Source organism: Myotis brandtii, unplaced genomic scaffold, assembly GCF_000412655.1.
Source record: "Myotis brandtii unplaced genomic scaffold, ASM41265v1 scaffold898, whole genome shotgun sequence".
Lineage (NCBI taxonomy): Eukaryota > Metazoa > Chordata > Mammalia > Chiroptera > Vespertilionidae > Myotis > Myotis brandtii.
Window position 1 is genome coordinate 1,922,628 of NW_005371683.1, and position 12,367 is coordinate 1,934,994.

Below are 12,367 nucleotides of genomic sequence, written 5' to 3' on the forward strand. Positions count from 1 at the left end.
AGTAGGGTGTGTGTGTGTGTGTGTGTGTGTGTGTGTGTGTGTAAAATCAGTTAAGTCTGAGAAATAAAAGACTTCTTTTTGCCAATAGCAAGAAGCTTGTAGATTATCCAAGAAAATTGTTTCCTATTCTGTAGAAATTCTTTAAAAATTTTTTATTAAGATTATTTTATTTTAAAAAGTTTTATTTTAATTAAAAAAAATCTCACGTATCAAATGGGTAGGTAGTTTTTGAGAGCTATTTTATTTTTTTAAAGACTATGTAGCTTTATTTTTATTTTTTAAAATATATTTTTATTGATTTTTTACAGAGAGGAAGGGAGAGGGGTAGTTAGAAACATCAATGAGAGAGAAACGTTGATCAGCTGCCTCCTGCACACCTCCTACTAGGGATGTGCCTGCAACCAAGGTACATGCCCTTGACCGGAATCGAACCTGGGACCCTTCAGTCCACAGGCCGACACTCTATCCAGTGAGCCAAACCAGTTAGGGCTTGAGAGCTATTTTAAACATACTGAGTAGACTGCTTTTCTTAGAAGGTGAAAGCATTCTTTAGAAAGACTAGATATAATTTTGATCACTGTGTTTTGATACCAGCATCATTACAAATATTCCTTTGTTAACGTAACTTTCTTCCCTTTCTTTTGGAGATAGCCATTTCCCCTTAAAAATAAATTGGGTTCTGTGGGATTGGGAGGGCGAAACTATGCAAATCATCCTCAGGGAGATTGGCTAGAGTATTGATTACATCACCATCCCACCACCGCAATACAGGGTTTTTATTGGCTATTGTAAAAGGCAGGCTGGACCGGGAAGGCTCTGCTTCACTCGTGAGTTGGAGAAGGCTCTGTGTCTAAACAAATTTTATCCTGTTTTTTTTTTTTTAATTTAAAATGTACTCAGGAGCATTTTCCATATGTTATTACATTTTCCATGTTCCTGCATATGCAATTAGACATATGCTAAGTAAACATCTAAAATGACAGCTTACCATTCTATCAAGTGAATATATCATGGTTTAACCACCTTATTCTTAGATAATTATTTCAATTTTTCACCTTCAGAAATAAACTATAATTACTCTTTTTATTCAGAAATGGTATATATTATTCCTCCATAGCATAGAACCTCTGATACCAGTCGATGTTTTAAAGGACTGAACAAACTGAACAGATTGCCCCTCTTGTGACCTTTGCGCTCCCAGCATCCTTAGACCTGTATGGGAGGCTCTAGGGTCTGGCTGGTCCCTGGAGCGGTGACTCTCCTATCTGTAGTACAAAAAGCTGGAAGTTTCTGTTTCTCCTCTCAGGGAGGATGCATATTCCTCGTTCTGGGTGCTTGTTGCTGCTCAGTGATGGGAGAAAAGTCACAATAATCATGGCCATGAACAGAGGAGGTTTGTGAGGCATAAACTTAAACCCTGATTGTACTGCTCTGTGTGGAAGCCTGGGACTGGCAAAATGGCTGCTTTGTGTCCTTCCCCGTCTCTATAGGGAAACCATACAAACCTCCGGACAATCTGTTAGTTAAAGCTGAAAATGCTAGGCCTTAAAAAAACAAGGAAGAAGGAAAGAGAGAAAATGTCAGCTTGGCTCAGAGAAAATCCGTTGTTTATTATTTTACTTCTGAAGATAAATACCTACGGCAGTTTCATCTGTTATTCTATGCGGTACTTTTAGATATAATAAGAGCAAGCAGCTACCATTTACAGAGAAACCTAGGTGTGAAGCATTTCGCTGGGATCCTTGTGAACTCTCGCTCCCTTAATCTCCACAGCAGCTCTGCATAGGCAGGTGTTACTCTCACACTACGAAAGAGGAAACAGGCTTGGAGAGATCATAGCCCTTTCATAGGCCTGAGATCTGCCTGACTCGAACCCTAAAAGCCTGTAGCTGACCTTTTCACGACTAATTCTGAGCCACTCTTGTGGTAAAGAAGTTATCAATGAATATTAGTCTATAGTTAAATATACCGACATGCATTCAAATATATTTATGAAACACGTATGTACAAACGCTTTACAAGATGCCTGTGGAAGGTAGAGAACAAAAATAGTCATTGGTCCCTGCCTTTGCACTTAAAGAGGCCTGGTTGGCCCCTAACTGGTTTGGCTCAGTGGATAGAGCATCGGTCTGCGGACTGGAGGGTCCCAGGTTCGATTCCCGTCAAGGGCATGTACCTTGGTTGCGGGTACATCCCCAGTGGGGGGTGTGCAAGAGGCAGCTGATCAATGTTTCTAACTCTCTATCCCTCTCCCTTCCTCTCTGTAAAAAATCAATAAAATATATATATTTTTAAAAAGAGGTCTGGTTGGGGAAATGAGACACACATGAAACATAAAACAACAGCACAGGATTGAAGTAGTAATGTCTGTCAGCACTCAGAGTCGGGTGAGGGGGGAGCAGTCATTACCTACCACAGTCCAGAGGAGAGAGAGAGCTCTCTGGGATGGATTAAGGAGACTAAGGAAGAAGAGTTACACACATTCATCCATATCATTCATGTTAAAAGGATAAAATGTTGCTTTAGAATGATTCGAAAGCCTTTAAGTAAGCAAGAACTATATGTCATCTCGAATATGTACTCATTCAGTATTTGGATCTCTTTAATTTAACACCTGCCTATTACAGAATTTTTATGGCATATTAGTAATGGGAAAAACACCTTTTGTTTTTATTCTCTGAGACCACAGAGCAGTGCTTCTCAAAGTATGGTTCCTGTGTTATCAGAGTTGCAAGGGTGGGATTTCTCCCTTGCTAATCGGGGTGGGGCTGTTATGATATCTTGAGAAAAAGAATTTTCCAAGACTCACACGGGAGAATGAGTGATTTTTATTTGCACAGAGTTATATCCCTTGGTTGGTAAAGTCCCATTTCCCTTAAACTAGTCCTGGAGAATGTGCAGCCTGGGCTTCAGCAGAGCTAGCAGCAAAGCCAGGGTCCAAAGTTTCCACTCCATGGATGATGGTCCGCAGGATGATGGTCTAGCCACTGAACCAAAATAGCTAGGGATTAAATTTTTATTTATTGATTTTTAGAGAGAGAGAGGAAAGGAGAGAGAAGAGAGAATCATCGATTTGTTATTCCACTTATTTATGCATTCATTGGTTGATTCTTGTATGTGCCCTGACTGGGGATTGAACCCACAACCTTGCATATTTGGACAATGCTCTTAGCAACTGAGCTACCCGGCCGGGGCCCTAGGTGATTCTTATACACATTGAAGTTTGAGAAACACTGATGTAGCAGAAGACTTGGTTAATCGCATATATTGATAGATTTGCGAGCTAATAACATCTCCTATTCATTGAGCACTTCCTGTATGCCTCGCACACACTTACTTTAGTCTATAAAACAAACTTAGTAGGTCAGTATTGTAACCTCCATTTTACAGTTGAAGAAACTGAGGCTCAAAGAGAATTAAAACTTGCCTGAGTTCACCTGGTTCGAGAGAGCTAGCCAAACCCGTTCTGCTTGCCTTCAATGTGTGTACTTTTCCCACAATGCCTACCACAGCGTTGCCTAGGGATTGAGTGCCTATTATGTGCCATATAATAATATATTGATAGATTTGCGAGCTAATACCATCTCCTATTCATTGAGCACTTCCTTGTATGCCTAGCATACACTTACTTTAGTCTATAAAACAAACTTAGTAGGTCAGTATTGTAACCTCCATTTTACAGTTGAAGAAACTGAGGCTCAAAGAGAATGAAAACTTGCCTGAGTTCACCTGGTTCGAGAGAGCTAGCCAAACCCGTTCTGCTTGCCTTCAATGTGTGTACTTTTCCCACAGTGCCTACCACAGCGTTGCCTAGGGATTGAGTGCCTATTATGTGCCATATAATTTCAACCTAAGTTTCCCACAATGCCCTCAAATGGTACTCTTGCCATGTAAGATAACTAAGATTCAGAGATATTAATTTATAATCTCAAAATTACCTTCCACCAGTGAGAACAGAGCTTCCTTTTTTTTTTTTCTAGGATGGCTTTTCCTCACTGTGACTTCCTCCTGAGTAATTTTCATACATTTTTTCAGCTCTAGCTGCCAGGGCTTCCTTTTTTGGTATAAATGATCCCAACCCTTTTGCACCTAGTTTGGAATGGCCAATCATGAGCTGAAATCTTGGTTTCCTTTCTAACAGCTACCACACCTTTTCTGAACAGGAGCGAGAGCCACCGTCTGAATCGAGGAAAATGTCAGTTGCTTGAAAAACTTGCTGCTGATCTTGTGACTACAAAGAAAAAGACAACTCAATCAAGGGAGCCTCTTCTGGGAAGGGGAATCACACCATCCCATGTGAGATCTCATTCTGAAGTATGCATACTTATAAATAATTTCCAGTCTCACCCAGCCTGGGGCATATTCACGCAGACAGAGAGACAAAGGCTTGTTTTCACTGGTGAATCCACCCACCCAGGCTTGCCTTGTACTCTCACAGGGTGCTGATGAAAGGAGTTAGTACTCCAGTCAAGATAGAATGACAGTGCAATTCAGCAGTGTATAGACCAAGTCATATAAATGTCTGTACTCTATTCACCAAGTAATGCCCTCCAAGGCACTACCCTGGGAAATAATTATAAAGAAAGCAAGTAATGGCACAACAACAACAAAAATGTTTAGTACCATGAAAAGCCTGAAACAACCCTCATGCCCAAGAATAGGGAGTGAATGAGAAACAATGGCATAACGATACAATGGAATGTTATGTTGCTCTTAAGCAAAATACATGTAAGCATATAGAAACACAAAAAGCCTTCTTTAAGTGATGTAAAATAAAAACATTAGAATACAGAGTTTGCCTTGAGCTAGAATAAGGGCTCTGGAGTCCGATGAACGTGTGTTATTAGCTATATGGACGGAGGGTGTATAGACCAAGTCATATAAATGTCTGTATTCTATTCACCAAGTAATGCCCTCCGGGGCACTATCCTGGGAAATAATTAAAAAGAAATCAAGTAATGGCACAACAACAACAAAAAATGTTTAGTACCATGAAAAGCCTGAAACAACCCTCATGCCCAAGAATAGGGAGTGAATGAGAAACAATGGCATAACGATACAATGGAATGTTATGTTGCTCTTAAGCAAAATACATATAAGCATATAGAAACACAAAAAGCCTTCTTTAAGTGATGTAAAATGGAAACATTAGAATACAGAGTTTGCCTTGAGCTAGAATAAGGGCTCTGGAGTCCGATGAACGTGTGTTATTAGCTATATGGATGGAGACACATCACTTAACCTGCGTCTCAATTGTTGTCTATAAATTAGGGGGTAAACATATCTATCTTTCCAGGGTTGTTATAAGAATTAAAGGTGATATAAGCTCTATGGGTAAAATTTGTAGAAACCATGATGGGACAGGAGTGCTGTTGAAAATTTTATTTGACATGTATTTATTTTTATGATGTCTTAAATGTAATACTACTTTCTCCCGTTATTCCTCCACATCCTTAAAGCATTTCATCCTCCTTAGGCCAGAGATGGATGCTCATGTCATCTGGAAACTTGCCCAAATGGGTCACTAGCCCTTTAAGAAGGGCTGGAGATCAGTGCTGCTGAAATCAGCTCCAGGAGACTGATAGGAGCCCCAGACCCTGGCACGCAGGAAGGTGGCTCTGCTGGGTCCCAGCACTGTTTTCCATGCACTTAGAGATGTATGTGCAGCTTGCTACGTAGAACTCCCTCTCTCCTCTACCATTTGGGGGTGGGGAATGTTCTCGTGACCAGGATGCCTTCCATCCACTTTTGCTTCAGAATCCTAAGCCTCACTTCCATTAAACCACCTCCCTTCAGAGCTGGATTCATGAGAAGGCGGGTAGGCCAGAGGATGATATGAGAGAGATATTTTCTTTCAGCCGAAATGGGTTGGGCACACTCTCTGTTTCGGGCATGATGTTGGACACGTATGGATAGATACATACTAAGCCAGTTGGAATATGTTTTAGAACTCGGGCTTCAGAATCTTTCAGAAAACCTCTACCAAGAGAGCGTGGACACAGACAAGGGTATTGACAGGTTTTCATCTATCCATCTTCCTCCATCCAGGATTGGCCCAGAGATATAAAAATACAACCTGTTGCTATGTTTTATGCTGGGCAGGCAAAAACATGAACCAACAATGAATTCCACTAAAGTGTCAGACAACATCGTGGAGAAAGAATCCAAACCACTTACACTGGGAAAAGCAATATTATCTTGCTGATGAGAAATCAATTGTGGCAAAACTATGTTCAGGACTTCTGAAAAGCTTTGGGTCAGTTACTCTAAGAAATTTCTAACCCTGACCAGGTAGCTCAGTTGGTTTACAGTATCATCCCAATACACCCACCAAGGTTGTGGATTCGATCCCCGGTCAGCGCACATACAAGAATCAACCAATGGATGCGTAAGAAAGTGGGACAACAAGTTGATGTTTCTCTCTCTCTCCCTTCCTCTCTCTCTAAAATCAATAAAAAAGAAAAATTTCTATAAACTTTATTCCTTTATTTGGCAGGAAAACAAGATTATCACTGTTTGGGGTTGCACCAAATTCCTTTTAATTGTTCTTCCTCTCCATGCTGTGCATCCTAACAGCCAGGGATGCCACTGATGAAATATTCAGCATTGGAATGATACTTGATGTATAATTAAATAGAATGCATTTAGTTCAGTTTTATAGACCTTTGGTCTCCAGGGAAGAAAACATTTATTAAGCACTCCTATGTGCCAGGCAGCGTACTAACTGCTTTGCACATTATGCCATTCAATCCGTACAACCCCTTGAGTTAGGTATTATTAACTCTACTACACAGATGAAGTAACTGAGGCTCCAAGAAGCTAAATTATTTGCTTAAGATCACAAAGTAAGTAGCAACACAACCAGCCCTGGAACTCGGATCAGATTCTGACTCATGCTTTTCCCTAAATTTTTACAAAATTTAATTTCCATTTACTGTGGCTCATCCCAACCAAAGACTGATGTTGAGCACAATCATAGGATTCTCCCTTTTACCAGAAGTCACAGAGCCAGCTTTTAGAACTTAGGTTTATAGCAATCACCATAATCTCACAGTTATCTTTTATTGAGTGTCTTTTATGTGGTAGGCTCTGTGTTGAGCATTTTTAAAAGTACTTTTCCCCTCATTTTAATCCTCATAACAACCTCATCTTAATCCTCATAATAACCTATTATTATCTCATTTGATGGATGAGAAAACCAAGACTCAGAGGGGCCAACAATTTGCCCAAGATGGTAAAGTTGCAAGTCAGGGCTAGAACTCAGGTTTGTCATATTGATAATATAATTGATAAAAGCAGCAGCCATTGATTGCGTGCTTATTATGTGTCAGATACTGCTTCTTAAAAACTTGGACATAATTTGAGATTTACAATTGGTGTTGTTCTTTTAGTGCTCATGGTAACTCTATGAAGAAGGTACTAAGCCTTGGAGAAAGTAAGGAATGTCTCCAAGGGCATACGGACGGGAAGGGATAGAGCTAGGATCTGAATGCAGGTCTCTTTGACTCCAAGACTATTTGCTTAACCCTGTGGCTTTGCTAACTCCTGTTCTGTCTCTGCACACCCAGGCCTCCCAAAGTGTGGTCCACAGACCGCAGCATTGGCATCACCTGGGAGTTTGTAATAACTGTGGAATCCAAGTCCCGCCCCAGACCTACTGAATCAGAAGTGTATTTTAGCAAGATGCCCACACAATTCTTGTCCACATTAAAGTTTGAAAAGCACTGAATTGCAACACCATCAGCAATATACAGAATAAGCAGAAAAGAGAGCAAGATGGTCTAGAATAGGATTCTTAAAACAAAACAAAACAAAACAAAACAAAACAAAGAAGAGAGCAAGATAGTCTAGAATAGGATTCTTAAAACAAAACAAAACAGAAACAAACAAACAAAAAAATAAAACAGGGATTCTCAAATATGTTCCCTTGGAAATCCGTTTTGAGCTGGAAGAAGGTACCCTTCTGTTGCTAACCTTGATAATGGTGATCTTTTCCCAATTCATAGGAAACAAATGGTTAACAAACTTTATTATCTCATTTTATTTTCCTATTTTTTCCCTCTCTTCTTTGGAGCAGAGTTTCACTTGCCTGTTAGTGATAACTTTAGAAGATGACAACAATTGAACAGTAGTAAAATACCTATGGGAAACTCAGAAGTGTTTAATTGTATTTCTCTCTTTAATTTGTGGATTTCTTTCTTTTTTGTTCCAAATATATTTTTATTGATTTCAGAGAGGAAGGGAGAGGGAGAGAGATTGAAACATCAATGGTGAGAGAGAATCATTGATTGGCTGCCTCCTGTACGCCGCCTACTGGGGATTGAGCCCGCGACCCAGGCATGTGCCCTTGACCACAATTGAACCTGGGACCCTTAAGTCCACAGGCCAACGCTCTATTCACTGAGCCAAACCGACTGGGGCTAATTTGTGGGTTTCTTAATTATTGGATTTGTGATTGTGATTTTATGTTTCATGATGGAGAATAGTAATACTTTCTATTAGTAAGCTTGTCTCTAATTCACTTGGCAGAAGTCAATGTTAATGTCTTTTGGTATTCCATAAAAAACCACCTGATTCCCACCTACATGAACGTGAGGACCAAGGCTTCAGAATCTTTCTAGAAATCATCTAACCAAGAGGAACTTGTCATAGAACAGTAAAGTTAGAAAGTTATATTTCTTACCCATTCCTTCTTCCTCCAAACAAAACAAAACAAAACAAAACAAAACAAAACAGAAACAAACAAACAAGAAAATAAAACAGGGATTCTCAAACATGTTTCCTTGGAAATCTGTTTTGAGCTGGAAGAAGGTACGCTTCAGTTGCTAAACTTGATAATGGTGATCTTTTCCCAATTCATAGGAAACAAATGGTTAACAAATTTTATTATCTCATTTTATTTTCCTATTTTTTTCCTCTCTTCTTTGGAGCTGAGTTTCACTTGCCTGTTAGTGATAACTTTAGAAGATGACAACAATTGAGCAGTAGTAAAATACCTATGGGAAACTCAGAAGTGTTTAATTGTATTTCTCTCTTTAATTTGTGGATTTCTTTCTTTTTTGTTCCAAATATATTTTTATTGATTTCAGAGAGGAAGGGAGAGGGAGAGAGATTGAACATCAATGGTGAGAGAGAATCATTGATCGGCTGCCTCCTGTACGCCGCCTACTAGGGATCGAGCCCGCAACCCAGGCATGTGCCCTCGACCACAATTGAACCTGGGACCCTTCAGTCCACAGGCCGACGGTCTATTCACTGAGCCAAACCGACTGGGGCTAATTTGTGGGTTTCTTAATTATTGGATTTGTGATTGTGATTTTATGTTTCATGATGGAGAATAGTAATACTTTCTATTAGTAAGCTTGTCTCTAATTCACTTGGCAGAAGTCAATGTTAATGTCTTTTGGTATTCCATAAAAAACCACCTGATTCCCACCTACATGAACGTGAGGACCAAGGCTTCAGAATCTTTCTAGAAATCATCTAACCAAGAGGAACTTGTCATAGAACAGTAAAGTTAGAAAGTTATATTTCTTACCCATTCCTTCTTCCTCCAATGTGGACCACATTAATTTATACAAATGTAAACCTACTGATTCTTTCTGGATAGAAACATCAGTGGTCTTTATTTTCTCCCTTGTGCTTTCTTGAATATTCAAAAATGCTATAGTGAACATTCATTCATTCAACAAATATCTAATGAGCACCCACTAAGGGGCAGGTACTGTTCAGGGGCTGGAGACACAGCAGTGAACAAGCCGGACAAACACCTCTTGTTCTGATGTCAGGATCTTTGTGCTTTTCCTCTTGGGCTGGCCAGATACCTTGAAGAAGACCTTCAAGCTTCCTCTCTGAAGGGGAAACATCTGGTAGCCAGAGACCTAGGAACTCAGTGGAGGAAGAGGGCTGAGAATTTTAGCATCTAATATCCATAAATTCAACTTAATCCCCCTGTGTGTAAGGAGACCTCCTATTTAATCCTCTCTGGAGAATAAAGAAAACAGTCTTCTTTTAAGAGGAGTAGGGCAGTTAAAGAAGGGAGAGGTGACCCGGAGATCTAACTGATCTTAAACAGCTTGTAAAATCCTTGCACCTCCTGCAACTAATTACTGGGACTTGAGGGATTCTGCAGTATTAACTAGATTGGGCCTCAGCCTTTTTTTTACATTTTTAAAATAATTTTCACAAGCAGAAGGAAGACACATGGACTCTCAGGTTTTTTCCACTTTGGGTTTAGAATTCAGGTTTCTCCAGGTTGGTTCACTTAGTTAATACTTGTCCATTTGCTCTTCAGCTTCTATTTTGTTGTTGTTTTTGTTTTAGTACCGGTTCTTCTCGTTGTTGTGGGTTTATGCTTTTAAAAATCCAGTTACTGGCCCTAGCCGGTTGCTCAGTGGTTAGCATGTCAGCCTGAGACTGAAGTGTGAAGGGTTGTGGGTTCAATTCCAATCCCGGTCAAGGGTATGTACCTCGGTTGCAGGCTCCATCCCCTACCCTGGTCAGGGTGGGTGTGGGAGGCAACCAATCTATGTCTCTCTCTCTCTCCCTCTCTCCCTGGCCCTCCCCCTTCCTCTCACCCTCTCTAAAAATCAATGGAAAGAAATATTCTCAGGTGAGGATTAACAAAATAAAAATCCAGTTACTGTCATTTCAGTGGTCTAGAAGAGAAAAAAAGTAGACCATCTTCATTAACTGCTGAACTGTCATCGCTTTCTGGAAACACTCTCCTATACTGACATAAATCCTTTCTTGTTATCATTCAAACCCTGCTGCTCATCTTTGTCCTTAGAATTGGATATCTGAATAAAATATGTATTTTCACTTTAGGTGATTGTGAGTTAGAAAGCGTTCATTGTCCTTCACGAGCATTAAGATTTTAAACAACACAAAAAAAATGATCACTTTCCTCAGTAGATCAAAAATGGGGATGCGCCCTGGCAGTGTGGCTCAGTTGGCTGGAGCGTCGTCCTGTACACCAAAAGGTGGTGGGCTCAATTCCCCGTGGGGGCACATCTCCAGGTTTTGGATTTGATCCCCAGTTGGGGCGTGTGCAGGCAGGATCAACTGATGTTTCTCTCTCGCATCGATGTTTTTTTTTCTCTTTCTTCCTTCCTCTCTTTAAAATAAATTTTAGAAATGGGGATGAGACATACTCATACATATTAAAAGTTATGTATGTAGGTTACTTATTGCAGCATTGTTTGTAACACTAAAAGGCTGCAAAATATCTAATGGTCCATCGATAGGGGACTTGTTAAATAAACATTCCAATCCATATGGTAGTATATTATACAGTTAAAAATAATAAGGCAGATCTCTATGTCCTGGTGTGGGAAAGTCTATAAGGGCAGTATAGAGTTAGTATAGTAGGCTATCATTTGTGTTTAAAAACACATATTTATATAGTATCTATATCTGTAACAGTGGTTATTTCCTGGGAGGGAACTAGGTGACTGGAAGACAGCAAGTAAAAGGAAGACTTGCTTTTCCCTTGTGTACTATTTGAATTTCATACCACAGTCTTATTCAAGTACTAATGAACTGTTTTTAAAAGAATGTGCTCCATGACCTTTACCTAACACAATGCCCTCCCTGATGAACCTTTTGTATGCCGTGTCTATAGAGGCTTTAAAAAATCATTTTTTCCTGAGAATTTTCAACTGAAAATATTCAAGAACACCCGAATTGTAATACATTTATTTTTATAATATTCATTGCAAATTGATTTTTAAAATTAAATTCAAAATATCGTGGCGTGTGGGGATGGTTTCCGTTTTGGACACATGGCAGTTAACTGGTTAATTCTGCCTATCCAAATTTTCCTATCTTCAGTAGATATTCATTCCCTATTCCTTTTCTGGGCAATTCCAGCCCAAGTACTCTCTCATCTGATCTTCGCTAGAAATTATTTTGTGTAGCAAGTCATCATACATTGCTTTGTTACTGTGCTTCTTCTTCATTTTTAAGAATAATATCAACCCTCTTGTATAATTAAACTTTCCATTTTGTATTTTCCTTTTTGTTTCCCTGAGCCTTTTTATGGGTTGTCTGTGGGGTCTTGCAAAGATGAGGAGTGACCAGTGAAGAATATGTGAGCAAGTAGAAGGGAGTACATGAGAAGGAGCTTGAGGCTCCTTCTTTACCAGGACCCTTCAAAGGCTTTTACCAAATAGAGATTATGTGAACCAGAGACCCCTTTTTGTAACACGCTAAAAAGATAAAGCCTTCACATTTTACACGGAACTAATCCAATTATCATGACAGGACTTAGCTAGAGTACCTGCACCCAAGGGATGAGATGTTGGGAGACAGAAGCAAGGATTTAAAAGCAAGACTTAACATTTTAGAGCCCAAAGGGCTTGAAGAT